This window comes from Phocoena sinus, chromosome 15 (genome assembly GCF_008692025.1).
Source record: "Phocoena sinus isolate mPhoSin1 chromosome 15, mPhoSin1.pri, whole genome shotgun sequence".
Taxonomy (NCBI): Eukaryota; Metazoa; Chordata; class Mammalia; order Artiodactyla; family Phocoenidae; genus Phocoena; species Phocoena sinus.
The window spans coordinates 87,067,233-87,094,373 of NC_045777.1; the positions used below are offsets into that span (position 1 = coordinate 87,067,233).

Below are 27,141 nucleotides of genomic sequence, written 5' to 3' on the forward strand. Positions count from 1 at the left end.
GTAAATCACTGTGATAGTAAATCACTGTGATGGTGTCTTTTAAGGTAGATGCCCTCCAGGTGTGGTCCATGTGGCATCATTGGCGTCACCTAAGATCTTGTCGGGAATGCAGGTTCCCTCCGCCCCCCCGCCCCGCCTCCCCCCGCCGCAGATGCTCTGAGTCAGAGGCTCTGGAGGCGGCGCCCAAGACTCTCCTTTAACAGGCTCCCCAGGAGACTCTGATTGAGCTCCTGAGATGACTCCCCGCAAAGTACAGTAAGAAGCCAGGGCAAACCTGCAAATAAGGAGGGGAACTCTGGAAGCCTGCAGACAACACAGGAGCCTGTGTCTGAGAGGCTGCAGGTTCCCTGGGGCCGAACATGGCTCTGATACGGGTATTCTGTGCCCAGAGGGACAGGGCACCATGCCCAGGACACAGAGGGGAGCGGATCAGAGACCCCAGCCCAAGGCCAGCACACAGCAAGGGCTACACCCTCCACGAGCCTCAGCCAGGGAGGAAATCGTCTCAGCCTTGGTCCTGGGAAAGTTGGGGTTTTTTTTTTTTTAAATCCCCCGAGAATCTGTGGCACTGGCCAGCCACGCTGTGGGTTTGGAACGTGAGTGTCACACTCTGCGTGTTCCCTAAGTGGCAAAGTAACGATTACCATTTGAAGTGCACCTGTAGTGCCCCAGGCATCTGCCTGAAGCCAACACAAATCTTCTCCGAAGGAACACACCCCAAGCCAGGCCTCACAGGATTTCCATGGTCAAGGTCAAACATATATTTATTTATATATTTATATAAAATACAAATATGGTTCTGTAAAATCACCAAACATACAAGAAAGAGATCACCCCAAATAACAAACAGAACTAGGTCCGTAAAGACTCGGCAAAAGCAGGAGATAAAAGAGACGTGTTTAGTATGTTTAAAGACACAAAATAGGAACGTGAAGACATAATAATATAAAAATTAAGAAAACTATAAAATAGAGCAAATATAATCATGAAAAAATTTGAGTCGTTGGAAAGATTAAACAGATCAACACAGCTGAACAGAGAATTAGAAAACGATGAACTAAAAGTAGACCCAAAGAGCAACACACTGAATGCAGAGCCGTGGAAGGGCCGAACGTAGGGGAACACAGCTTGGGAGAGAATCAGGGCGCTGGAAGGTGAGTCGGGGAAGCCCCAGGGATGTCGCACAGAGAAAGGGGTGAACAGACCGCTCAGGAGACGCGGACGGTCAGGTGAGAAGCTCAGTCTGTCTAACTGAGAAACACTGGGGAGAATGGGGAAGAGATGGCTGAGAACTTCCCAGAACTGATAGAAGATACCAATTCCAGAGCAGGGAAGCACAAGTGAACCCAGTGCAGGGCAAGGAGAAATCCACTCCCAGGTCCATCGCAGTGAAACTGCAGTAAACACCAAGACAGACCTTAAAAGAAGGCCACCTACACACTCCAGTGAGCAGACTGAAGTCTGACTTCCTAACAGAAAATAAAGGAGGAACAAAGAAAAGGAAAAGGAAAACCAGCTTCCAAGTTTACAGGGAAAATAACTGTTGCAGAAAAGGTGTGTAACTGTGTAGCCAACAAAATTATCTTTCAAAATTGAGGAAGAAGAATGGTTCCAAGAGGAGGTAGGTATGAGGTGCAGAAGGAACGTTAAGAAAATTGTGGATCTATAGATGCCTCTATAATCAAATACAGATACATCTAAGTTACAGATGTAGAGGCACAGCTAAACCAACCATGATGACACTGTCTGCTTTGTAGAGTTAAAAAACTAAAACGACCTGACAGAGAGACAGCATGTGAGCTGGTGGGGCAGTGATTCCAGTCAAAGCAGTCGGGTTCTCAGATAGCTTCTGGAGAAGGGTAAAAACGTTGATTAATTTTCTGTGTTGTTAAATTAGGTGTGCATTTTCGAGAATAACCACCGAAAGAATACATATTAATAGGCAAACCAGTAGAGTTTTTTAGAAAAGGAGAGACAGGGAAACCTTTTAATTCAAAGAATGAAAAGAAAAGAAAAAAGGACAGAAAAGAGTGACAAAAAGAAAGCATGGAATGAAATAAAATGGAACAAATCAATCAGAATATTCACGATAAATGTAATCTTCCAATTAGAAGACCTTTCGGACTAGACACACACACACGATCTAGTTACAGACTGTTTAAAAGAGACACACCTAAGCGGGGGTGGGGGAGGGACGGACTGGGAGTTCGGGATTAGCAGGTGTGCACTATTGGGTAGAGAATGGACCAACAGCAAGGTCCTACTGTAGAGCACGGGGAACTATATTCAATATCCTGTGATAGACCATCATGGAAAAGAACATGAAAAAATGCACATATATGTATAACTGAAAAACTTCGTTGTACAGCAGGAATCAACAACATTGTAAATCCACTATACTTCAATAAAAATAAATAAAAGATACACCTAAAACTTAACTGCAAAGGTAGGTTGAAAGTAAAAGGAAGGAAATGAAGATTCTAATAAAAATGCAGAAAGCATTACCAGGGATAGAGAGTCAGTGCATATAACAACAGAGGTCCCATGGAGCAGAAGTGTAACCGGACGAGGCGAGTACCGAACCCAAGCTCGGCTGCTGGCTGCTTGAGAGGCCGAAGCTCGAGAGACACACGTTGGTGGAAAAGACACACGTTGGTTGCTTTATTTGGGAGGCCAGCAGCCTGGGACGACGGTGGGTGGCTTCCGAGAGCATCTCCCAGCTGCTGGGTGGGGGAGGGGCCTCAGGGCACACAAGCAGCTCGCGCAGGATTCGCCGATTGATTGCTTGGCGTCCAGGTGAGGTTTCGAGAGTCGCGCATCTTCTGGTTTCAAGTGGTCTGGGGTCTCCATGCTGGGGTCGGCAGTTTTCACGTGGTGGGGTCTGCTTTCTGTAAAAACAACTTAGGGGGGCCTCCTGGGGGCGCAGCGGTTAGGAGCCCGCCTGCCAGTGCAGGGGACACGGGCTCGCGCCCTGGCCGGGCAAGATCCCATGTGACGCGGGGCAACTAAGCCCACGAGCCACAGCTACTGAGCCTGCGCTCTAGAGCCCGAGAACCACAACTGCTGAGCCCGCGTGCCACAACTACTGAAGCCCGCGCGCCCCTAGAGCCCGTGCTCCGCAACAAGAGAAGCCACCGCAATGAGAAGCCCCCGCACCGCAGCGAAGACCCAACGCAGCCATAAATAAATAAATTACTTTATATAAAAAATGAAATAGAAGCACCTTAGGGACGCAGGTCAGCCCTTTATCTGTACCTTTCAGGGAACTGGGAGCTCAGTGACCCTATGTCACTGGTTTATAGTCTAGACTGTTGCCGGTTTCCCGGCCCAGCAGCTAGTCTTTGTTTTTACATCTTCATGTTTCCTAATCATTACCTGTCGGGCCAGCCTTTTGAGACTCAGGGAGGCCTGGGAGAGGAAAGCTTTTCTACAAACAAGAGGCAGGCAGAGGACACGGTTGGGGGTCTCTCCTGGGAAGGCTGCATAGGGTCCTACTTGGTTTCAATCGCCCCTTCTTTTCTGATAACTCCTCAGGCCTGAGGGGAACAGGTACACAACAAGAAAGGGAGTAGTTTTGGAATGGAGAGGTTAATCAAACTCTGCAGAGGAGCTCAGTTTCAGGGGACTCGGTTTTAGAAGAGCACAGTAGTTCTGAACTTGACTATACCTGTTAGCATGACTTGTATTTTAGAAAGAAGACAAGTTATAGAACGACAAGAGGTAATTGACAAACCCAGCGGCACGTTGTTGGGAGATTTTAATATGCCTCTCGGTAACGGACAGGACAAGCAGATAAAAGTCAGTAAGGATTTAGAAGGTTGGAACAACAAAAGTAACCAATTTGACCTACAAGATTTTGATAGAACTCCTCACGCAATAATTGGAGAATATACTTTCTTTTTAGGTGCACACGGAACATTATAAAATTGACTATGTTAGGTCATAAATCGAATCTCAGCAGACAGGACTGAAAATTTAAAAACATAGTTCTAATTACTCATGGCTAAAAAACAGCCTCATGATGGAAATTTTAAAATACTTAGGACTAAATAATAACGAAAATTATCAAAAGACAATAATAAATTTAATACTGTCTCTAATACTCTAATGTACTTAGAGGGTGATTTATAATCATAAGTGCACATATTGGAAGAAAGAAAACCCTAAAAATCAGTGAATTAAGTATCTAAAAGTTAGCGAGCAATGTGAATTCCCTGGTGGTGCAGTGGTTAGGACTCTGCGCTTTCACTGCCCCAGGCCGCCGCGTTCAGTCGCTGGTTGGGGAACTAAGATCCCGCAAGTTGCGTGGCCAGAAAAAAAAAAAAGTTCCAAAGAGAATGGAAGAGAAATTTAAGAAAAAAATAAAAATTTAGTAAACTAGAAAATAAAGATGGAAAGGGGAGAAATGACAAAGGTAAAGTTGTTGTTTTTAAAGACTAAATACAGCTGATAACGGTGTACAAGACTGATCAACTTTTAAGAAGATGGAAAACGCCAACAACGCTATTAGGACTGGGAAAGGGATGTTACTGCAGGTGACAGGAGAGATTTAAAAGTTAATAGGGGAATATTAGGAATGTCTTTTTGCCAATAAATTTTAAAATATAGATGAAACAGACAAGTTTCCAGGAAAATACAAATTACCAAAACAGATTCAAAAGTTTCCACCTGAACTGTGCTATAATAACAGCAAAAATTGAATCAATATTTCAGAAATCTTTCCATAATATGAAAACTGGGCTCAGCCTTTTTATGGGCAAGTTCTAGCAAAACATTCAAGGCACAAATGATTCCAGTCTTTGATTCAAAGTGTTCTGGAAAAGAGAGCAAAAGTGATCACTCCCTGGCTAGTTCGATGAGGATTAGAAAATCTTTATGCCCAAATAGATTAAGACAATAAGAAAAAGGAAACTTGATGACAATCTCTAATAAATACATATGCAAGATTCTAAAAAGAATCTTAGCAAACCATCTAGTAGCATTAAAAAATATACCACATTTTATCGCCAAATTTGGTTTTTCCCTGTAATGAAAGGGAGCTTTAACTTTGGCAGATGTATTTATGCCTTTCTCCATGGTGATCAAATAAAAGAGAAAAATCTTTGCCCATCTCAGTAGGTGAAGGAAAAGCATTTAAAAGAGATGGGGCTTCCCATCTGGTGGCGCAGTGGTTGAGAGTCCGCCCGCCGATGCAGGGGACACGGGTTCGTGCCCCGGTCCGGGAAGATCCCACATGCCGCGGAGCGGCTGGGCCCGTGAGCCATGGCCGCTGAGCCTGCGCGTCCGGAGCCTGTGCTCCGCAACGGGAGGGGCCGCAGCAGTGAGAGGCCCGCGTACCGCAAAAAAGAAAGAAAGAAAGTAACATCCATCCCTGACTAAAATCCCTAGAAACATGAAACACGATTTCCTTCACCCAGAACCTCGGCAGCACTAGTGGCGGCAAATCGTTGGAAGCACACGCAGTACTCTCACGGAACTTGAGAAACTGATTCTAGAATTTGTGCGAAAGAGCAAAGGGTCAGGAACAGCCACACGGTCTTGAAGGAGGAGCGAGTGGTGGGCGTCGGGACAGCGCTGTGGGTCATGGTGAAGTTCTGCTGTGGGTTAGGTGGCGGCCCAGGGCCCAGGCAGTGAGGGCGGTAGACTCACGCCTGTGCATACCTGACACGGGGCAAAGGTGGCTCTACAAATCAGCCGGAGAAATGGACTCTTCAGCCGGTGGTGCTGGGACAACTGGTTACCCTATGGGGTGGGGGGCGGGAAAGGGCTAGTCCTTAAACAGAGGGAAAGGCACAGCACGACACAAAGGGCACACGTCCCAGAGGAGTAAGTTAGTCCATCCGACTGTAACAGCAGTAAGAACGCCGGATCATCGGAAGACAGCACAGAGAACGTGGACACAGAGGTCACACGTAAAGACATGTGCAGCACACATAACGAACGAAGGGAGGGGATCCAGAGTGAAGAATTTCTAAAGTCCAGAAAAAATGACAACCCAGTGGAGAAGTGGGCAAAAGGCGTGAACAGGCTTTCACGGGAAAGAAAACACGAGTGACCCGGTGATGCTCTATCCCGTTAGCATTCAGGAGATGCAGAAACCTCCGTGGGTACCATTTGTACACAGTAGATCGACAAAAGTGATGAAGGCTGACACGACCAAGTGTTGGCAGGGATGCAGGTCTGCAGAAACGTGTGCTCTTAACGGAGTATAAATTGGTATGACTGCTCTGAAAAATAATTTCAGATTCTCTAGCCACGTTGATGATGTGATACCTTTGGCCAGCAATGCCACTCCTCGGCACAGACCTGCAAGGAACTCTTGCACCTGCTCCAGGAAGCATGGACTGGGGTGGGGTAGGGGTGCAGCATCACCGTCCACAAGAGGAGAGGCACTAGAAATACCTCAATTTCCATGAACAGCAGTGAATAAGCGCACTGTCGTGTATTCACACGGTGGGCCACAACACAGAAGTCAGGGTCAATGAAGTGCGGCCACACGTGTCAATACGTGAACCTGTTTTTCTTAAGTCTGTTTATCTCCAGTCCGGTACCACACGTACGCGCACACACACACATACTGCATCCACTTGCACTGGCCCGACACGCTGCTTCCCTTTGAATGGCAGGGACAGAGCCATACGCGGCAGTCCCCAAGCTGCTGGTTACATTAGTTAGATTTGGTTTTTCAGAAAGAAGACAGCTGAACTTCTAAGAAGCCGAGCCCTTAGCCAGAGAAGTAAGAGCCCTAGAGCTACTAGCCCTGAAAACCTGAAGTACGTGCAGACGCCCCACCCCCTTTCCAGGGACCACTCTTGAGACCCTCTCCCTCTGGGAGTGGAATTCCAAGAAATGATGAAGGAGCTGGTGGACTTTCCCAGGACACTCCCCATCCAATGAGAGAACGCTTTCCTGCCCTTTCTAGAAGCTGGGACACACCCACTTGCTCTCCTCCCTTAAGGAGGTCTCCTGCAGTCCTATAAAGTGTGTAACCCGCTGAAATAAGCCCGGTTGGTTCCGTCCTCCTGTCTGAGTGAGGTACAGATACACTGACTATGGTGGGTAGTCAAGGAAGGCATTACCTTGCACAAAGCTCTCAGCCTGTCCCAGAAAGGAGAGGCAGTGGGAAGGGGTGGAGACAGGCAGCTCCTCTTCTCAGGATCTCAGGTGAAAAAGCAAAAACTCAGGGGAGGGAGTGGGGCTGAGATTTTATGTTACAGGGTGGGATGTTCTGCTGGGGTTTCAACTTCAACTAGGCTTATGCATCTGGAGCACCTTCTTAGGCCGAAGGTCAGCCTGTCGTGGCCAAATCGTCTTGTCCCTGAACTGGTCGAGACCAGTGGGTTGACCCCCCTCCGGCCGTTTCCCCATCCCCTACCTGCTCCACTCCCTGCAGCTGCTGTAAAGTCAGCTCCTTGGCCTTGATTACGGGTCAGAGGAGCCGCAGGGAGAGATCCCAGGGGCTCCAGCGCCCCCACAGCTCTCCCCTTCAGGTTTGCGAAGGCTCCCCAAGACCCTTGCCAGTGTTGGGCCCAGCTAGGCCCCCAGGATTGCCCGGCAGTCACCTCGTATCGTCCTCTTTCCCAGCATTCATCGCCCGGGTCCGACTTCCACTAGGCTCTAAATTCCATGAGTCTGTCCGTTTCACTACTGGGTCCTTAGCTCTTGGCCCATAACGGGTGGTTGATAAACGTGTTCAGTGGATGAGTGCATCTAAGTCCTGAGTGGGCGGCGGAAGGGAGTCCAGAATACAGATGGGATCAAGGCTGGGGTCCCTGCCGACGCTGCCTCGGAGGCCACTGGGAAGGGTGAATCCTGGCCTAGGGCCTTGCCCAAGGGTTGACCTAGGAGACTGCCCCTCTCCGCCCCTTCCCTTGTTTTATCACTGACTGAGGCATGGGCAGGGCATCTGAACACCTGGGCCCCGGTCCGGGTCTTCCATCTCCAGATTGACCCCTGCCCTTGGGCAAGGCACTGTGGGTCACCACAGTTTTCTCACCTGTGAACTGAGAGGCCTGGCCCAGCTGACCTACAGGGTGCATCAGGGCTCTAAAACCCTAGTCCGTAATAAAAACCACAGGTGACCCCAGTCTAATCCCCAAGCTCAAGGTTTTGAATGATTTGGAAACAGAATGATGAATTAGACGCTGGACATGGCACATGTCAGGACAAAGTGGGGGGACTTAAAGCTTATAATAGGTTGTAAATAAATACCTGTTGAATGACGGAGTGTGTGAATGGTGTAAGGAAGGCGTGAAGGCAAATGGGGAAGCAGTCAGGTTCCAGGCAGACTGAGATCAGAAAGGCAACCTGCTTCTCAGCTCGCAGCCTAACAGTGGCGCTGCCTCTCTGCCATGAGCATTGAAGTCCTCATCCTCCCATCCCGTTGCCCTCAACATCCTCCCTGAAAGGTGGGGCTAAACCGAGCTGAATTCTCTCCCCCAAGGCTCCTGGACCCCCCCTCTGCCTCTGAAGCCCCAGCAAGTGTCAGGGGGAGCTGCACCCTTCCTCTGAGCTGCCTGTAAAGGTGTGGCCAGGGGGCAAGGCTAGAGGATTCCTCTGGAACCTTCCTGAAGGGCTCAACTTGCAAGTCCTCTCCTTTTCTCCTTCTGTCACCTCACTGAGGATGAGACGAAGCGTAGACTGAGAGGGGACCAGCTGGGGAGGTGGGGACGCGCGTGGCCCACATCCCGGCCCACCCAAAGCAGTGGAACCACAGGAGCTGTCCGAGGATACCCTAGCGAGGCCCCTGCAGCCTTATCCCGACTCCAGGGTCTCCTGAAAGGGGCTGAGGGTCTCGCCAGGGCCAGGCCAGGGTCCCAGGACTTAGCTCAAAGACCTGGAAGGGCGAACAGTGCCAGCTTCAAGTGCAGGAATCACGGGCTTCTGGTCTCCCTGTCCTGGGCCCTGCCCCCTCTGGTTTTTGGTTTAATGTCAGCCCTTCTGCACAGGGAGGGGAGACGCAGGGGAAAAAAAAGAAGGAGGCGATCGGGACTTCCCAACCAGAGCCCCTTTAAGGCAGTAATTTATGCTATACAAAGAGATCGCTGACTCCGCTGATGAAATAACAAATGCAGTGACCAAACGAATAAGACACATCGCAGCGCGTCAAGAAGGGCAGCGAGATCAGGAGGGAGGAGGACGAGTGGGGAGAGCGGGGCGGGCCCAGGCGGGGCTCCTCCGGGCAGGCTGGCAGCGCCTCTCTGGAGGGGGGCCAGCTGGCTCGGGGCTGCTCTCGTTGGGTTTTCCTTCAAACGTCATGACTAGCTGGAGGGACCGCCGACCGTTCCCAGCATCATATCCACAAAGTCTCAGTAGGAGATGGTGTCGCTGACACCGCCCGCCACCTCCGAGATCGTCTTCATCTCCGGGTGGGTCTTGGGGACCCCACGCTTCTCCATCACCCTCTTTAGAGACATCAGATCAATCTCGCCCTCACTGTTCAGGTCAAACTCCAGATACTCCTCTTTAAAGGCTGCAGGTTTTTCCGGCAGGTTCTCTTCATCACTGTGCTTCTGGTCACAGAGGAGCTCCCGGTTGATTCTCGGCCGGCCTCCTCTCCTGCCGGGCTTTGAGCAAACAGAGCGCTTTTCCCTCCCTGGAACCTGTTGCTGAGTGCCACCGATGTGGTGAGCCCCGGGCTTCCGCCGGCTCGGGGCTTCGCGACCGCGGCCAAGGACGAGGGGAGGGGCGGGCGCCTGGTCCAAGCTGCGCGGCGTGTGGCGGCGGGATCGGTACGTGAATCTCAAAATCGGGTTTAAAACATCAAGTTGCAGGGCTTCCCTGGGCGCACAGTGGTTAAGAATCGGCCTGCAATGCAGGGGACATGGGTTCGAGCCCTGGTCCGGGAAGATCCCACATGCCGCGGAGCGACTAAGCCCGTATGCGACTACTACTGAACCCGCGCTCTAGAGCCCATGAGCCACAACTACTGAGCCCGCACACCTAGAGCCCGTGCTCCGCAACAAAGACCCAACACAGCCAAAAGTAAACAAATAATTTCCAAAAAACTTAAGTTGTAAAAGTATAGATGTACTGTGACATCATTTTTATGTCTAAAAATAATTTTAAAATAACTACTGTATTTATGGATACACACATAAGTAGCACAATTGTAACGATAGTAAAGATTAATTCAGACTCTAGTCACCTCTGGTGGCCAGCGGATGGGAGGAGGGAGTGGTTGCAGGGGCATCATAGATTCTCAGGTGTTCGTCCTGTTATTAGACGTCATGGTTTACATACACACTTTTATGTTATTGTGTGTGTATCAAATACTTTTCACTGAAAAAGGAAAAAGATATTGGAACTCGTCAGAGCCCAATGAGGTGGCCGATTAAAAAATGTGTATCTTAATTCTGGTTCCAGAATTCCAACCGTGGAGTAAATAGTCACAGTAACTGTTTATCCAACTATGGTTTATCTCTCACACTGATTACAATGAACAGTTCCAGAGAGGATATCACATGCAGCCGAGTAGCAGGGCAGGCCGATTAGGATCTGAAGTCAAGCCTGAGTCACGACCTGAAACAAGGGCGAGTCGGGGGCTGACTTTTCCTCCTTTGATTCCCATTTTGACCCCCGGGTGGGCCCGTCCCTGCACTTCGTGGCAGCACTGACGGGAAACCCCAGGGGAGATAGCCTGAAGACAAGGGGAAGGGGCCCCACAGAGCTGGAGAGGGTGGGAGAAATCCCAGAGGCGAGAGGGTTTCAGGAGGACACGCCCGGCGCCGTGTGTGACCGAGGCTCCCACGGAAGCGCATCAAAGACTTCAAGCCCCGAACCATCTCCCCAGTCCCAGCCCACGTGCCGGATGGAGCCCAGCAATGTGGGAAAGGCGTTGGAGTGGAACCCGTAACGGACCACTGCCTGCAGAAGGAGAGCTGGACTGCGCTGTCTGGGCCTAACCAGGTCGGTCTGCTGGAACCACAGCGGCAGTGACAAGGCAACACCCTCCGGAGTGTTAGCCAGGACCCAGGGTCTCCCGGCACAGTATGCGAGCGTCCAGCACGCAATCCCAAATTCCTCGACTCACAGAAGAAGCAGAACGAGGAAAGAGACAACCAACAGATGCCAAGCCCAAGACGACCCAGAAGGTAAGGATCAGTTAAAGGTTTTAAAGCAGCTCTTCTAACCGTCCATCGTGAGGATAAGGTGTATAATCTTGAGATGCCTGGAGACGTAGAAGTTCTCTGCAGAGAAGTAGAAACTAGAAAATATAACCAGAGGGAACGTTTATAACTGAAAGAATGCCATATCTGAAATTAAAAAAAAAATCATGGGACGGGCCCAGTAGTAGACTGGAGATGAAGGGGGAAGGGTTCAGGAAACCTGAGGTGGGTCAACAGAAATCATCGCTGTGCAGAACGGAAAACAGAAGTTTGGGGAGAAAGCGTGATCTCGAGGATGAACGGGCAACACCACAGGGTCCAACGTTCCTCTCACAGAAGTCCAAAGAGGAGAGAGAAATTGGCATAGAAAATAATACTTGAGGAAATCATGGCCCAAACTTCCTAAATTTGGTGAAAAACTTGAATTTAAAGAGCCTTGATCTATTCTTCCATTCTCTAATAGACCCAGGTGTCAAGCCTAAAACTATAAAACCTTTAGAAGAAAAGATAGGAGGGAATCTTTGTGACCTCAGAGTTAGGCAGAGTTTTTTGAGAAATTGATGAATTGGACTGAATCAAAGTTAAAAACATTTGCTCTGTTCAGAGAATGAAAAGATAACTCACAGACGGGGAGAAAACATTTAGCAATCACATCTCTTAACAGCTTGTGTCCAGAATATATAAAGAACTCTCGAAACTCAACAATAAGAAAATAAACCAAATTTTAAAATGGCTAAGCTATCACAACATACATGTTTCCAAACAGGATATGTGACAGCAAATAAAATGCCCACGCAGTGAGCAAGTTAGCCCTCAGGGAGACGCAGGTTAAAATGACAGGGAGATGGCCCTACGTGCTTATCAAATGGTGACAGTAAAGCTGGCAGAACCAGGTGCCAGTGGGTGCTTAGAGCCGGGCAGCTCTTTGTCGCCAGAGGGGATGGAAAATGGCACCACCAACCGTTCTTAAACAGTTTCTTAAGCACACGATGGCCTCAAAAGCTAGTCATCCCAGGGCTTCCCTGGTGGCGCAGTGGTCGAGAGTCCGCCTGCCGACACAGGGGACGCGGGTTCGTGCCCTGGTCCGGGAAGATCCCACGTGCCGCGGAGCGGCTGGGCCCGTGAGCCATGGCCGCTGAGCCTGCGCCTCTGGACCCTGTGCTCCGCAACGGGAGGGGCCGCAAGAGTGAGAGGCCCGCGTACCACCAGAAAAACAAAAAAAGCTAGTCATCCCATCAGAAATATCTACCCTAGAAAACCGAAAACTGGTGGTCACACAAAAATATGTACCTGAAATGTTAGGCTTCACTTTTAATTTTAATTTATCAAAGTATAGTTGATTTACAATGTTGTGTTTATTTCTGCCGTATAGCCAAGAAATTCAGTTATACGCACACACACATACATATATATGTATTCTTTTTCATATGCTTTTCCATTATGGTTTATCCCAGAGTATTGAATACGGTTTCCTGTGCTCTACAGTAGGACCTTGTTGTTTATCCATTCTGTATGTAATGGTTTGCATCTGCTCATCCCAAACTCCCACTCCATCCCTCCCCCACCTCCCCTCCCCCTTGGCAGCCACAAGTCTGTTCTCTGTGAGTCCGTTTTTGTTTCATGGATAAGTTCGTTTGTGTCGTGGTTTAGAGCCCACTTATAAGTGACGTCATGGTATTTGTCTTTCTGTGTCTGGCTCACTCCACTTAGGTATGGTCATCGCCAGGTGCATCCGTGTTGCTGCACGTGGCCTTATTCCGTTCTTTCCTATGGCTGACACTCCATCGTGTGTATGCACCACACCTTCTTTATCCGTTCCTCTGTGGAGCGGTTTCATTCTTAATGCCCAGACCAGAAGACCACCCACGTGTCTGCCCTTCAGCTGGTGCAAGGTGAGCGAGCCGGGGTGCGTCCACACAGTGGAGAGCGCCCTGAGCGCCAGAGAGGACACACCGACGCCACGGGCCCGTCCCAGGTGCCTCGAGCTCCCCGGGGAAGCCTCCCCCGCCCTCCCCCAGCCTCCCTGGGCAGCGGTCGGCCCTCCTGCGGACGCTGGCTGCTCTGTGCGTCCATCACTGTGCTGGGAAGTGGGGCGCCAGGTGCAGCATGGGTTGGGGGAGGGGAGGCGTTCTCTGTGGAGGATTTAAAATCAATAACAAAGCTGATTAGGGGCCATCTGCCTTATCACCAGGCGCTGGCGAGTCCAGCAGCACCCCTGACACCCACTCCTTCCCGGGAGAAGTTTTCTCGTTGGCCTAAGTTCTCAACAATTCTGCCATCACGGCTGAATTTCAGTACTTATGTGTATGTTACGGGTTGAGTCGCTTCCCCCAAAAGATGTCGAAGTCCTACCCCACCGCCTGTGAACGTGCCGCGTTGAGAAGTAGGGTCTTTGTAGATGCCACGAGTTAGGCTGAGGTCATTGGGGCGGCCCTAATCCTGTACGACCAGTGTCCTTATAAGAAGGGGACACTGACGGGGGGAAGAAAGCCGTGGGCAGATGGTGGCAGAGACGGGGTGACGCACCTACCGGCCCAGGAGCCCCCGGGGTCGCCAGCAAACCACCAGCAGCACGGGGAGAGGCCCAGAACAGACCCTCCCTCACGGCCTGGGGGGAAGCAGCCCTGCCGACACCTCCATCTCAGACTTGACGCCTCCAGGAGAGAGCAGGGATGCGTTTCTGCTGCTTCAGCCCCCGGCGTGAGGTCCCCTGTTGCAGCAAACTCACAGTCGGCACGGCCTCCTTCCTTAGTCTTTAATAGAAGCCGTCTTCTGCCCGAAGTCGATTCGGAAACTAGCTCCCTGGTCGCCCTTGGCCCCAGCACCCCAAAGACCGAATTCACAGTGAGGTCGCACCGGTTTGGATCGTGGGGTCACAGTTCACATCCTCCCCTGCGGGGTGATCTTTTCTCTGTTTAAACAGCAGGTTCAGAATAAACTCTAGAAGCACAGAGGCTGCTTTTCCATCGCCGCTGTAACCAATTACCACAAAACTAGTGGCTCAAAATATATCACAGGTCCCGTGGGGAGTCCGGACTGCGTCTCACTGGGCTGAGATCAAGGGGTTGGCCGGGGTGTGCTTCCCTCCACAGGAGAGAACCCGTTTCCCGGCCTTCCTGGCTTCTAGAGGCGCCCACGTTCTTGGCTGGTGGCCCCGGCCTCCACCTTGACGGCCAGCAGCGCGGCTGGGAGGGGCGTGGGTGTGGAACGGACCTCGGCGGGCTCTTCACAGGAGAGCCAGCATCCCCTTCCCCCAAAGGCAGGGGACGCCCCAGAGTGGCCCAGTAGTGACAAGGGACAGTTCCCCCAACCTTCCCCCCACAATGAGGACAGCTGTCCTCCCAGTCATCACCGGCCTCATCGCCCCTGTGTACCCTGCCGCCCCTCGGGCCGGTCCGCCTTAAGGCCTGTCCTTCGTGATGCCCGACTCACTGCTTTTCACGTGTAGGAGGAAAGCCTGGTCCCGCCGCCGACCAGCTGTGGCAGCGCCGTGCGCGCGTGTAGGAAAGGGCGTGTTGACTCCGGCCTTCTGAGCTGAGGCCGGCTTGGACACGCCAGTCGGGAGGCCCGTTTGGACCGGTCAGCGCCGGCGTCCTAGGTTATTAAATGCCTTGGATTTCTCCCCCGCCCGTCGCACAGGTTCTTGTGGAGTTTACCTGAGCCAATTCTTGTCACACTTGGAGAACAGCGCCTGGCACGTGGAAAGGGCTCAGTAAACGTTAGCTCTTCTGTTGTCGGGTTTCTCGTGCAGGCAGCTGTCCCCAGACCCGATTCATCCTCACAGCTGGGGATTCCGGAGACGTGGAAACCCTTTTCCCAGTGTCCAGATGTCACATCTCGTGGAGGGACCAACAGGTCTTCCCTGTGCCGCGTGAACCCATCACCGCGGCCGCGAGCTGGAGGCTTCTACCTGGCTGGTACTAGTTCCCATCGTCCATGCCTTTGGTGGGGACGATACCCGCAGGATCTCGCTCCAAGGAAAGGGGGGCTCTCAGACCAGAGGGAGGGCATGGAAATGATTGCTGGGCAGACCTCCCTCTCACCCTCCCTCTCTCTCCCTCTCTCTCTCTGTCTCTCTCTGTCTCTCTCTCTGTCTCTCTCCCTCTCTCCCTCCCCTCTCTCCTCTCTCCTCTCTCTCTCTCTCTGTGTCTCTCTGTCTCTCTCTCCATCTCTCCCTCTCTCCTCGCTCCTATCTCTCTCCTCTCTCCGTCTCTCTCTCTCTCTCTCTCTCTCCCTCTCCTCACTCCTCGCTCCTCTCTTCTCTCTCTCTCTCTCTCTCACACACACGTCTTTGACACCGGGGCATATAAAAAAGACTCTTCATGAAAGGAGAACGTTATGATGTTGCCGCATCAGAAGACCTGATACTGTAGAGACGTAATTTTCCTCCGAGTTAGTCTATAAGTTCAAAGCACATCCATACAAAAGCCCAGCACGACGTCTGGAGTATGATGTGGAGATTCTGTCGTTCATCTGGAAGAGCGTATGTGTGAGAACAGCCGAGGAAAACGTGAAAACATGAAAGGACAATGAGGGGGCCCTGCCCTATGTGATATGACCGTGCGCCCCCCGCTAACTGAAACAGCATGAGCCTGGAGAGGAATAGACAGGCCGATCTACGGGGAGCTTGGGATCCAGGAACAGGTGCAAGGGCAGGCGAGCATTTAGTGCTCGGTGTGGGCGGCGTCTCTAGGCAGCGGCTCCAGGGTGGAATCTTCAAAAATATTGTTGAACCGGTCAACCCCTTGGAAGAAATTTTCTGAGATCCTGCTTCATATGCCAGACCAAAATAAACTCCAAAGTCTTAAAGATAAGTTCAAAACTAAAGGAAAGCATGGGGCTGTATTACACGAGGAGTGGGCTAGGATTCGTGGCGTCGTAGGAACGGCATCCGCCTTCCGTGCAGCGCGGTGGCTCCAGCTTCGTTCGCGCCGTCCTGGGACCGACCCCGCCACCCTGCTCCTCTTTGTGCAGCAGCGTTTGGGTCTCTGGTGACATCACAGTTTGTCCCTTCATCTACTGAGGGATGTTTGGGGTGTTTGCACTTTGGGCTGCTGTGAATATTCTTGTAAAAATAATGGAATCTATAAAGAAAACGGTTGATGTATTTTGCTAAGTAAGCCTTCAAAACTTAAGTCAAAATAAACCTACACACGTGGTCACGTAAATTGGTGCAGCTTTTGGGTGGGTGGGTAGGGCCGATGCTGTAGGTGCCCTACCCAGATCCCCCTGGTCCCTCCTGTCTACCTGTCTGTGTCACAGCCACTGCAGGGGGTGGTGCTAAATCCCACACCTGTGACCTTCTCTGGAGGATTGCCCCGGGGACCCTGGGGCTGCTGGGACTTACACTCCCCACCCCCTGCAGTGGCTTGTGGCCAGTCCCTAAGGGATTCAGGGCCCAAACTCCCTGCTCCGTGTCACGAGACGGGACAGATCCTCCGATACCATTTATGCTTCCGGGCTCCCACGGGTCAGGCTGGGCTGCATTTGGGGTGAAACCGCGTCCCCGCCTGCTGCCCTCAGGCTCCTCCTGGGAACGTCCTTTATGGCTTGCCGAGAATTCCTACTTCTGGCTCTGCTTCTAGAAACCGACCTAAAACTGTTAGTCCCAGACATGGCCCTGCAGGCTTGAAGGACGAGGTGCTGAACTTGGATCACCCACTGGGCAGATGACAAGGAGGCCTCCCTCCCTGGTTGCAGGTAGAGGGTTGGTCTCCAGGACACTTCAGCCACGCAGCTACCAAGGCCTCTCTCTGCAGGGGCACGGCACGGCGCACATGGGGAGATGGGCGATGTCACCGGGTGTGGGGAGTGCAGGGGTCATGATAATTATCTGGTCTGTGGACAGAAGCCAGAGGGCCAGCGGTGGCAAGGAGGGCAGTGGGCTTCAGTGCAGGAATAGAAGAGCTTCTATCTGCAGCCTCGGCCGCCGTGCGGTGCTGTTTTCCCAGCAAGTAGAAGCAGGTTTGGACACACAGTGGAGCAAGTAGGAGGGCCCCCAGTCACATCTCGGGACCCATGTGGGTGATGTGTGCTTTCCCTCCCACGACTCTTGGCTCTGTGGGTCAACAGACCCCGGTTCCCAGGGGCGAGATGCTTCCACTGGGGGACACGACAGGAGTCCCAGCAAACTTAAGCTGTGGCCACTGCCCCACTTCAGAAGGATGCCTTTCAGGAGGACGGGAGCAGGTGAAGAGCGGGCAGCACGCTGGGAAGAGGGATCGAACGCGATCAGCGCGAGAATGTAAGCCTGCCGCTGCGTGACGGAGACACAGGGAGGCGACTGACGCCCGGGGGGTCTCTGGGGTGTCTCTTCACTGCTCACACCACGAAGTCCAGCTTTAATGTAAATGAGAAGATGAAGCAACATTGGCCTGATAACCTATCGTGACCAGAGACTCGGACCACTCGGTGGTGAGGGTCTGCATTACCCACCGGGGGAGCCATCTGGACCCGCGTAAGTGCTGGATGAGGCCACGGGGAAGCCAGAACAGGTGGTAGACGGAGAAGAGGATGAGGGTCCCTCACAGGCTTGGGAACACCTGCACCAGTGGGGACTAAAGTTCACCTTGAGTCAGAACCCCTCAAATCCAGGAGAGGCCGTGATGAGATAGAATAACTCGAACGCGAGAGGGAAACACGTGTGGACGGTGCAAGGGGCGACCCGTGCCAGAGGCTGCTGGTCCCGCCCGGATGCTGCGGGCTCACTCGTGCCCACCTGTCGCACCCACAGCCTTCCCTGCAGGCTCGCCCTGCGGTGAGCTGCACCGCCTCGCTCGGGAGCGCTTCGGAGGGTGCCCGTCCCTCTGGGGCAGCTGGTGACTAGTGACAGACTGATGTGGGTGAAAAAGCCTCACTCCTTTGCCTCAAGACAGAACAAACTCCTTGGCAGCCATTCTCAGCTCAAATTCTGGGAAAGAAGGAAGTCCAACAAAAAATGACTTGAGTGGCTTCTTCCTCAAGTTTCTCAAGGATGGTTGATGGATAGTACCATTCTAGATGCCTGGGGGAGAAGATAATTCATTATACGGTGCACGTCTTGGGCTAAAGCCCAGAGAGATTCACAGATTATGTTAGTTTAAGAAGCAAAGCTAGGGGCTTCCCTGGTGGCGCAGTGGTTGAGAGTCCGCCTGCCGATGCAGGGGACACGGGTTCGTGCCCCGGTCCGGGAAGATCCCACATGCCGCGGAGCGGCTGGGCCCGTGAGCCATGGCCGCTGAGCCTGCGCGTCCGGGGCCTGTGCTCTGCAACGGGAGAGGCCACAACAGTGAGAGGCCTGTGTACCGCAAAAAAAAAACGAAGCAAAGCTAGGTCTTCCATGGTGGCACAGTGGTTAAGAATCTGCCTGGCAATGCAGGGGACACGGGTTCGAGCCCTGGTCCGGGAAGATCCCACATGCCGCGGAGCAACTAAGCCCGTGTGCCACAACTACCAAAGCCCACACGCCTAGAGCCCAAGAGCCACAGCTACTGAGCCCACACGCCACAACTACTGAAGCCTGCACACCTAGAGCCCGTGCTCTGCAACAAGAGAAGCCACCGCAATGAGAAGCCCGTGCACCTCAACGAAGAGTAGACCCTGCTCGCCACAACTAGAGAAAGCCCGCGCAGAGAAACAAAGACCCAACACAGCCAAATCAATTAAATAAAAAATAATTTTTTTTTTTTAAAAAAGCAAAGCTACTGGGAGACTGTCCTTCATGTTTGGAAGTTTAGTCCTGGGAGAGGACGAACCCCAAAGACTTTGGGTTTAGGGACACCAGGCACAGCTGAAGGTAAGGACATTATATTAAAAACAGATTTAAAAACGAAACAGATTAAGCGAAAGTTCCCATAAAAAGCAGTCAGACTCCTGGCGCCCTTCTCTCACTGCCTCCCAGATGTGGGCACTCAGGAGATTAGAGGGAAATGTCTTGGAGAAACCGGCCCAAGATAAAAGATTTATGTATAGGCAGTTGGTGTCTTGCAGCAAAAATGTCCTGCCAGGTTATCCTCTGTGGCCCCCAAATTGGCAAACCCTGCCTAGGCACAACAGATCCCAATGAGTTTGCTGAGGTGTCACTCTTAAACATAAATAGCCAAGACCCACCGGCTGTAGGAGGAATTACGTAATGGCAAAAACTAAAGCAAACAGCAAAGGGACCCATTTAAAATTAAAATCATACCTCATATTTTCAGAAAGTTCAGAAAGATATTTTTTCGGTGCAGCTAGGTAGGCTATATCAACTGTTGTGGGCAGCCTGTTTATTTAGAGTCAGCGTCTATGCGTCTATGAGTGGGCTGTAAGTTTTTTGATTGGCCAATTCCGTACTACTCTAGTCATTGAGGATTCTGAATATCACTGCTTTTGTATGCTAAAAAACAAAAACAAAAGCTTTCAAAGAACAAAAGTGACACACACAATAAAAAAGTTATTTGTCATCCCAAGAACCAGAACAGTCATAACTTGATGAGAAAAGACAACCAACGACACCAGCGCCAAGGTGACTCAGATGTTGGAATCACCTGATGGATTGCAAAGCAGCAATCGTAAGGCATGCTTCAACAAGCAGTTATGAATATGGACCCTTGAAGCAAGTGAAAAAGAAAATCTCAGCTAAGAAATAGAAGATATAAAAAAAAATCAAGTGGAAATTATAGAACTGAAAAATACAAGAACAAAAACTAAAATTCACTGGACAAGCTGAAGAGTAGTTTGGAGACAACAGAAAAAAGAATCAGTAAACTTAAAGACGTATCGTGAAATTATCCAATCTGAACAACAGAGAGGAAATAAGCTGGAAATAAATGAACATACTCTTAGGAATCTGTGGAACAATAACAAAAGATCTAATATTTGTGTCATCAGAGTCCCAGAAAAAGAGGAGAGTGTGGGGCAGAAAAAAAATTATTAAAATATAATTGGCATTATATTAGTTTCAGGTGTACAATATGATTCTATATATATATAGCAAAGAGATCACCACACATAGTTACAAGCTTCTTTTTTTCTTGTGATGAGAACTTTTAAGATTACTCTCTAAGCAATTTCAAATATATAACAGAGTATTATTAACTATAGTCACCATGCTGTACATTACATCCTCAGGACTTATTTATTTTATAACTGGAAGTTTGTATTTTTTACCCTCTTCACCCGTCTCCCCGATCCCCTCCCAGCCTCCATCAATTTGTTCTCTGTATCTATGAGCTCATTTTTGTTTGTTTGTGTTATTTTTTAGATTCCACATGTAAGAGATCATGAGGTATTTGTCTTTCTCTGTCTGACTCATTTCACTTAGCATAATGACCTCAAGATCCATCCATTTTGCTGCAGATGGCAAGACTTCCTTCTTTTTTAATGGCTGAATAATATTCCATTATGTATATAATATTCCATTATATATATACCGACACACATATACGTGGAGTCCTTGCTTTATCCATTCATCTATCAATGAACACTTAGGTTGCTTCCATGTCTTGACTACTGTAAATAATGCTGCAATGAACGTGGTGGATATATCTTTCTGAGTTTTCGTTTTATTTGGATACGTATCCAGAAGTGGGATTGCTGGATCATACGGTAGTCTTATTTTCAGTTTTTTGAGGAATCTCCATACTGTTTTCCATGATGGCTGCACCAATTTACATTCCCACCAACAGTGCACAAGGGTTCCATTTTCTCCACACCCTCACCAAAACTTATCTCTTGTCTTTTTGATGATAGCCATTCTGACAGGTGTGAGGTGGCATCTCGTGGTTTTGTTTCTTGGGGGGTGTTTTTGCTACTGAGTTGTATGAGTCCTTTATTTATTTTGGATATTGCCTGCTTATCGGATATATGATTTGCACTCTTTTCTCCCATTTGATAGGTTGCCTTCTCATTTTGTTGATGATTTCCTTAGCCATGCAGAGGCTTTTTAGTTTGATGTAGTCATGCTTGTTTATTTTTGCTTTTATTGCCCTTGCTTATGGTGTCAAATACAAAAAATCTTCATCAAGACCTATGTCAAGAAACTTAACACATTTTCTTCTAGGAATTTTATGGCTTCAGGTCTTACATACAAGTCTTTGATCCATTTTGAGTTGGCTTTTGTGTATGGTGTAAGATAGTGATTCAGTTTCTTTTTCTTTTTGTATGAGGTGACCCAGTTTTCCCAGCACCATTTATTGAGGACACTGTCCTTTCCCCATTGTATATTCTTGGCTCCTTTGTCATAAATTGACCATATATGTGTGGGTTTATTTCCTGGCTCTCAATTCTGTTCTATTGATCTAGGTATCTGTTTTTATGTCAATACCATGATGTTTTGATTAATATAGCTTTGTATATAGTTTGAACTCAGGAAACCTGATGCCTACAGCTTTGCTCTTGTTATTCAAGATTGCTTTGGCTATTTGGGGTTCTACTATGGTTCCATAAAAATTTAGGATTTTTTGTTCTATTTCTGTGAAAAATACCATTGAAATTTTGATAGGGACTGCATTGAACCTGTAGATCACTTTGGGTAGTGTGGACATTTTAACAATATTGATTCTTCCAATCTGTGAGCATGGAATATTCTTCTGTTTATTTGTCTTGAATTTATTTTATCAGTGTCTTAAAGCTTTCAGTATACACGTCTTTCACCCCCTTGGTTAAGTTTATTCCTGGGTATTCTTTTTGATGCAATTGTAAACGGAATTGGTTTCCTTTATTAGTGTATACAAACACAACAGATTTCTGTATCTTGCAACTTTATCTAATTTGTGTATTAGATCTAAGAGTTTTTCTTGGAGTCTTTAGGGTTTTGTACATATAACATGTCATCTGCAAATAGTGACAGTTTTACTTCTTCCTTACAAATGGTGTGCCTTTTGTTTCTTTTTCTTGCCTAATTGCTCTGTCTAGGACTTCTAATGCTATTTTGAATAAAAGTAGCAGGAGTGGGCATCCTTGTCTTCTTCCTGATCTCAGAGGAAATCTTTCAGCTTCTCAACATTGAGTATGATGTTAGCTGTGGGCTTGTCATGTATGGCCTTTATTATGTGGGGGTCTGTTCCCTCTATACCCACTTTGTTGAGAGTTTTGATCATAAATTGCTATTGAATTTTGTCAAATGTGTTTTCTGCATCTATTGAGATGATCATATGAATTTTATTTTTTATTTTGGTGATGTGGTGTATTATGCTGATTGATTTGCAAATGTTGAACCACCCTTGCATCCCTGGAATAAATCCCACTTTATCGTAGTATATGATCCTTTTAATGTATTGTTGAATTCAGCTTGCTAGTATTTTGTTGAGGATTTTTGCATCTATTTCATCAGAAATATTGGCCTGTAGTTTTCTTGTGGCATTCCTGTCTGGTTTTGTTATCAGAGTAATGCTGGTCTTATAAAATGAGTTTGGAAGTGTTTCCTCCTCTTCAATTTTCTGCAAGAGTTTGAGAAGGATAGATGTTAAATCTTTTTGAATGTTTGGTAAAATTCACCAATGAAGTCATCTGGTGCTGGATTTTTGTTTGTTGGGAGATTTTTGATTACTGATCCAATCTCTAGTAGTAATTAGTTTGTTCGGATTTTCTATTCCTTCGTGATTCAGTCTTGGTAGGGTATATGTTTTTAGGAATTTATCCATTTCTTTTAGGTTGTCCAACTTGTTGGAGTATAATTGCTCATAGTAGTCTTTTATGGTCCTTTGAATTTCTGTGATATCACTCTTAACGTCTCTTTTTAATTTTTGATTTTATTTATTTGAGTCCTCTCTTTTCCTTGGTGAGTCTAGCTAATGGTTGGCCAATTTTGTATATCTTTTTAAAAATCCAGCTTTTAGTTTCATTGATCTTTTCTATTGTCTTTTTTGTCTCTGCTTTATTTATTTCTGCTCTGATCTCTGTTATTTCCTTCCTACTACTAACTTTGGGCTTTGTTATTCTTTTCTAGCTCTTTGAGGTGTAAACTTAGGTGGTATATTTGAGATTTTTCTTGTTTCTTGATGTAAGCATTTATCACTATGACCTTCCTTCTTAGAACTGCTTTTGCTATATCCCATAAGTTTTGGTATGTTGTATTTTCATTTGTCTCAAGGTATTTAAATTTTTTCTTTTTATTTCTTCTTTGACTCATTTGTTGTTTAATCTCCACATATTTGTGATTTTTATAGTTTTCTTCTTGTAACCGATCTCTCAGTTTTATATCATTGTGGTAGGAAAATATACTCGATCTGATTTCAATTTATTGTCTTAACTTTATTAAGACTTGTTTTGTGGCTTAACATATGATCTATCCAGGAAAATGTTCCATGCGTACTTGAGGAGACTGTATATTCTATTGCTTTTGGATGGAATTTTCTATATACGTACAAGTCCATCTGGTCTAACATGTTATATAAGGCCAATGTTTATTGATTTTCTGGCTGGATGATCTCTCCCTGGGTGGAAGTGAATTGTTAACATTCTGTACTATTCTTGTTGTCTCTTTCTCCCTTTAGATTTGTTACTATTTGCTTTATATATTTAGGTGCTGCTATACTGGGTGCATAAATATTTACAAATAAATTCTCTTGTTGAAGTGACCCCTTTATCATCATGTAATAATCTTTTTTTTGGTCTCTCATATACAACCTTTGTCTTAAAGTTTATTTTGCCTAACTATCCCAGATTTCTTTTGGTTTCCATTTGCATAGTATATCATTTTCCACCCCTTCACTTTCAGTCGCTGTGTATGCTTACATCTGAAGTGAGTATCTTGTAGGCAGCATACAGGTGTGTCTTATTTTTCTATCCATTCAGCCACTCTGTTTTTTGACTGGTCTATTTACATTTAAAGTAGTTATTGATAGGTATATACTTATATCATTTTTGTTAATTGTTTTCTGGCTGCTTTCTAGTTACTCTGTTCCTTTCTTCTTCTCTTGCTCTCTTGTGTATCTACCATGGGTTTTCGCTTGTTGTTACCATGGGGCTTACATAAAACAACTTATATTTATAACGGTCTATTTTAAGTTGATAACAACTTAAGTTTGAATGCATTCTAAAGCTCTGCATTTTCACTTCCCCTCACCACCATGCTTTATATTTTTGATGTCACAATTTACATCCTTTAATCTTGTGTATCCTTTAACAAATTATTGTGGTTATAGTTGTTTTTACTTCTTTTGTATTTTAGCCTTCATACTAGCTTTAGAAGTGATTAACCCACTGCATTTACAACATTAGCTTATTCTGAATTTTACTGTATAGTTACCTTTACCAGTGGGATTTGCGCTTCCATATGTTTCCTGTTACTAATTACTGCCCTTTCGTTTCTGCTTAAAGACATCCTTTTCACATTTCTCTTAAGGCTGGTCTAGTGGTGGTGATCTTTTTTAGCTTTTTTCTTTATCTCTTCTTCAATTTTGAATGACAGCTTTCCAGGTGGAGTATTATTAGTTGGAGAGTTTTTCCTTTCAGTACTTTGAATATATCATGCCACGCCCTTCTGGCCTGCAAAGTTTCTGTCAAGAAATCTGCTTATGGGCTTATGACTATTGACAGCGTAACAAGTTGTTTTTCTCTTGCTGTTTTTAAGATTCTCTTTGTCTTTAACTTTTGACATTTTAATTATAACGTGTCTTGCTGTGGGTCTCATCTTATTTGGAACTTTTCGGGATTCCTGGGTCTGGATGACTGTTTCCTTCCCGGGGTTAGGAAATGTATAGCCATTATTTCTTTGAATAAGTTCTCCACCTCTTTCTCTCCCTTCTCCTTCTGGGACCCCAACAGTTGAATGTTGGTCTGCTTGACGTTGTCCCGTTAGTCCCTTAAGCTATCTTTACTCTTCCGTATCCTTTTTTTCTTTTTGCCACCGTGATTGGGTGAGTTTCACTGCTCTGTCTTCAAGTTCACTGATCCTTTCTTCTGCTTCATCTAGTCTTCTGTTGAACTCCTGGACCGTAGTTTTCATTCAGTTATTGTATTCTTCAGTTCTGTGACTCCTGTTTGGTACTTCCTTACATTTCCTGTCTCTCTGTTGAAGTTCTCACTTTGTCCATCCATTCTTCTCCTGAGTTTGATGAGCATCTTTATGACCGTTATTTTGAACTCTTTTGAGGTAAATCACGTATCTCTGTTTCATGAAGGCCTTTTTCTGAGGTTTTATCTCGTTCTTTCATCTGGAACCTATTTTTCTGTTTCTTCATTTTACTTGACTCTTTGAGTTGATTTCCATGCATTGGCTACAGACTGGGAGAGAAAATGTTTGCCAACCGCATATCTGATAAAGGTCTTGTATCTAGAAAATGTAAAGGGCTCTCAAAACTCAACAGTAAATACAAGACATTCAGAACACAGCTAAAAGATGAGGACATATCAAAGAAGAGACACGGATGGCAAGTCAGCACACAAAAAAGATGTTCAACAACATTAGACATGAGGGAAACATAAATTAAAACCATAATGAGGTATCAATACACACCATTACAACAACCAAAGTAAAAACTAGCAATAACACCAAATGTTACTGAGGGTGTGGAGAAATTACATCTCGCATCCATTGCGGGAGGGAATGTGAAAAGGTGCAGTCGCTCTGAAAAAACAGTTGAGCGGTTCCTTACCCAGCCCAGCAGTTGTACTCCTGAGCATTTATCCCAGAGAAATGAGAACCTAAGTTCACACCAAAACCTGTATGAGGATTTTCGTAGTAGCTTTATTTGTAATAGCCCCAAACCAGAAACAGCCTAGATGTCCTTCAACGAGTGAGTGGCAAACAAACTCTGGCACATCATCTATACAATGGAATACACCCAGCAATGCAAAGAAACAAACAATTGACCCAGTAACAACTTGGTCGGATCTCAAGGAAATTATTCTGAGTGAAAAAAGCCAATATCAAACGGTTACATAGTGTATGATTTCATTTATACAATATTCTCAAAAGGACAGGGCTGGAGAACAATTAGTGGTGCCAGGGGACAGGGATGGTGTTGGGTGTGGGGTGACTTACAGGGCAGTGCGAGGGAGGTCTTTGTAGTGGCGGGTCAGCTCTGTATCTTGGTTGTGGTGGTGGTTACCCAAATCTATACGCACGGGGTAAATCTGCAAAGACCTCACACGTACATAAATGAGTGTGTGTGAAAGCTGGTGGAGACCCAGTAAGATCTGTAGTGGAGTTAACATACTTGTACCGACAGACAAAACAGCTTCCTGGTTTTGATGCTGTGCTACAGGTGTATGAGATGTCACCACTGGAAGAGGGTGGGTGACTCTATGCACTGGTTTGTTTTGTTTTTTGACTTCCTGTGACTCTATAATTATTTCAAATTAAACAAAACCCAAAAAATCTCCCGGAAGGTAGAACCAAAAGGCAATGCGGTGGATTCAGAAAAGATGCCAAGGATGCAGTGGTCAAAGGAGGAAACCCCTCAAGGTTGCCATGACCCCCAGCACCTGCATCAGTTCCATATACCGTCCTCTCTCCCTCACAGTGGACAGACTGTCCATGGTGCTAGCCAAGACCATCCTTCCATTAAGCAGTAAGCCTCACCCATTTTTTAAATATACTTAAAAAAATTTTTTATTGGAGTAGAGTTGATTTGCATTGTTGTGTTAATTTCTTCTGTACAGCAAAGTGAGTCAGTTATACATATATATATTCTTTTTCATATTCTTTTCCATGCTGGTTTATCCCAGGATACTGAATATAGTTCCCTGTGCTCTACAGTAGGACCTTGTTTATTCATTCTATATATAATAGTTTGCATCTGCTAATCCCAAACTCCCAGTCCCTCCCTCCCCCACCTCCCTTCCCCCTTGGCAACCACAAATTGGTTCTCTGTGTCTGTGAGTCTGTTTCTGTTCTGTAGATAAGTTTGTTTGTGTCATATTTTAGATTCCACATAGAAGTGAAATCGTACGATATCTGTCTTTCTGTTTCCGACTTACTTGCTTAGTATGATCTCTAGGTCCATCCATGTTGCTGCAAAAGGCAGTATTTCGTTCTTTTTAATAGCGGAGGAATATTCCATTGTATATATGTCCCTCATCTTCTTTATCCATTCGTTCATCTGTCAATAGACATTTAGGTTGTTTCCAT

General features: G+C 47.3%; 1 pseudogene; it reads right to left on the reverse strand.

Annotated features, from left to right (window-relative positions):
- Positions 1 to 9,123: 9,123 nt before the first annotated feature.
- Positions 9,124 to 16,106, reverse strand: LOC116740508 (annotated as a pseudogene).
- Between the last annotated feature and the right edge of the window lie 11,035 nt (positions 16,107 to 27,141).